Source organism: Malus sylvestris, chromosome 8 (assembly GCF_916048215.2).
Source record: "Malus sylvestris chromosome 8, drMalSylv7.2, whole genome shotgun sequence".
NCBI classification, from domain to species: Eukaryota; Viridiplantae; Streptophyta; class Magnoliopsida; order Rosales; family Rosaceae; genus Malus; species Malus sylvestris.
The window spans coordinates 21,791,994-21,795,069 of record NC_062267.1 but is presented as its reverse complement, the minus strand read 5'-3'; positions in this window follow the sequence as shown (position 1 = coordinate 21,795,069).

Below are 3,076 nucleotides of genomic sequence, written 5' to 3'. Positions count from 1 at the left end.
ACGCCTATTTTCTTTTCTGGGAACTTGAGTTTACCGTTGTTATCCAACTTTGGTTGGCATCCCGAAACATAACGTAGTTGTTCGTTGTATGCTTGTCTGAGTTATGGTATTTGCAATAAGTTTTCCCTTTTAAGTAATCGGCCTTAGGAATATTATGTCCCGGTCGAAGCTTGACAATTTTTACTATCAGTAACTGGTCGAAGATGGCATCAGCCTTTGTTATGTCGAATGTGTAGACCTTCGATGTTTTAATGGCTCATTATACACTGGCCGAGCAGGTCTTGACATCTTTGGAGTTGGTGTGTGCCAATGCCTTGCATACATAAGGCTTATCAATCACTATCTCGACCGTGTCTATGTTGACACATTTAGGTTATTTAACTTCGACTAATGCATAACTGACTACAGGGTTGTTATAGATCGTCCCTCGAGATGATGACTTTGAGATCTTTTCTTATCGGAGCAAATAATCATATTGTTTGACGTGTTGAGCCAACTCATACATATCTCGAAAGTTTGCCCCCAGGAATTTCTTTTTGTTTTCCATGTCTAGCCCATTCAAGGCAAGCCTGACAAGTTTGACTTCGGGGAGGGGTACTCAGCACCCGTTTCTGGCCAATTTAAACCTTGTAAAATAATCCATTGGTGACTCGTCAGATGCTTGAGCCATCTTGGCAAATGAAGAAACTGACATTTCCATTCCCGGCTGATATAATTGCTCATGGAATTTTTCGACCAATTCCTCCTAACTCTGGATAGAGTTAGGTGGGAGGTTGATGTACCATGCAAATGCTGAGCCTGTCAATGAGAAGTTAAATAGTCCTAGTTTATGAAAGTCGCTATTAACATCTCAGCATTGCGCAATGAAGCGAGCTACATGTTCTAACGAGGATAGGGACGATTCTCCAGCAAAAAGGCTGAAGTCTTGGATTTTAAAGTCTTTAGGATATTCGAACTTTTCTACATAAGCTGGGTATGGATGGATGAATTTTGGGAGCTTCGGCCCCTTTTTAAGGCCAAATCGATCATTCTTTGGACCTCTACCATATCAACGGATACCATTTCTGCTCTTTGGTCGAATTCGTCCGCTTTGCTTCTTGATCAACCTTTTTTCTCCAGATCAATCATTTTAAGCTGAGCATATCTTGTCTCGGCCGGTAATGCTGTTATTGGATTATTCTTTGGAATAGGCTGTCTGGATCGATTGGCATGCCCAATATTATGGGTATTACTAACCAAAACCTTGAGCAATCTAGTATGCACGGCGCTATAACCACGTACTTATTCAAGTATACCTTTTATTTCTCGGCTAAACGTTTGCTCAAACTGCCAAGATTTCTCTTCAAGTCGCCTTCAGAAAAATGACCTAATTGGTGGATCAGATGCTTCACCACCGTCTTCATCACAATCCTCTACCATTCATTCGACAAAAATTCCTTTTGTCACTCTGGTTGTGATCTTCACATCACGAGCCTGTCCCCCGAGACTGACTTCATTTTCTCAGCGTGTCGCACTTATTTCTTCGGGAGTGACAGTAGCATGAGGATTCTGTGCCTGTGATAGGCCAACATGATTTGGGTTTTGAACCATAGGTGGAAGGTTAGTCACTGATTTACCCATCCTTGTTTTCCTTTTTACTGACCGTGTCTCAATGGTCATGAACTTCGCAGCTTCTAGCACTAGGCTACCAAAATGTTGACCCTAAAAACTACCAAACCTACGTGGTGTGCATGTCGAGTATTTAATAAGTTAACTACGGCATTCAGTTATGTGTTGGGCATGCCAACTCGTTGGTCGAGCTCGACCAGGGAGTAAAATGTGTTGATGTTGCGTTGAGCACGCTGCTGACTTCTCGATCTTGCAACTGCAGCCGAGGAAGGAACATGTCTTGGCCTTCAAGTTCTAGAGCGTGAAGACAAGGCTGCTAGTCTTGCAAAGTTCATGGAACATCAACACTGGGTTCAGTCACAGTGATTATATTCGTAAAAGTATTAGCATGCCACACTGGCACCAAACTATATGGACACAAGTACTCAAAAGAGATGTATGTCTTGATGGTGAATATGGTTCAGCCGTTAGAATGCCGAACTCTAAAACTTACTTGTGAATATCCAATCATAAAGCAACTCGGCATTCAATGCGCCTAGCCCAATAATTTGTAACACCTCACTTCGCCAAAAAGGCTAATGGGATGACTTCTGCCAATAAGGACTCGAAAATCCTTCTTGACCAAGACTTGGATAGGTAACCAGTCGGCCTCAATGCAGTGTTGTTTATCCAAACTGAAGATGTGTTGACAAAAAAAAGAAAATAAAAATCTCATGGTTGTTAAGAGGTTTCGCATAGAGCGAGAGTTTGCGCATGGCAGTTTGTGTGTTAATTGGAGAGGCTTGAATGTTGTGTGTGACTCTTTATTTATAGTAGCGAACCTACTCCTGGCTGAACCAAAGATGTACCCGGACCAAAACTCCCAAATCCAATCTGACTAGGTTTCTAAACCAAGCTCTATAATGAATCAGATTCATTCCTATACTCTCAATGCCTCCAACACCGAAACCCCTTGTTGTACCAGGATTCGGCGCATGATATACGATGAGCGAAAGTGATTGAAGGATCCCTAGGATCCTCACAAAGAGGATCCTGCAAGAATCCTTTCTAAAAAACTAATCATAAAAAATGGACCAAATGATAGAATATTTATAAAAAAAAATAAAAAAACGTTTAGAAAAAAGAAGAAGCAAACAACGAAAAAAGAAAGAAAGGAGAGAAGAATGAGAAATATGCACCAATTTGCAATAAAATATATAATATATATGTGGATGGTGATGTCTAAGTAAGGTAGGGGCCCACTTACAAATTGTTTTTGTACCACATTTTCATACTACCTTAGGTGACATTTGATTTGGACAGCCACATCATTTGAATTAATCAGATTTTTAAATTTACTTCATTATTTAATAAACTAATAATTAAGAAAAACTGGTTAATTAAATGATGATTGTGGTATACGAGGAGTCTTTCTCATTCATTTCCTTGGGTTTTGCAATTTTTTCAAATGATATGATTGTCCACATCA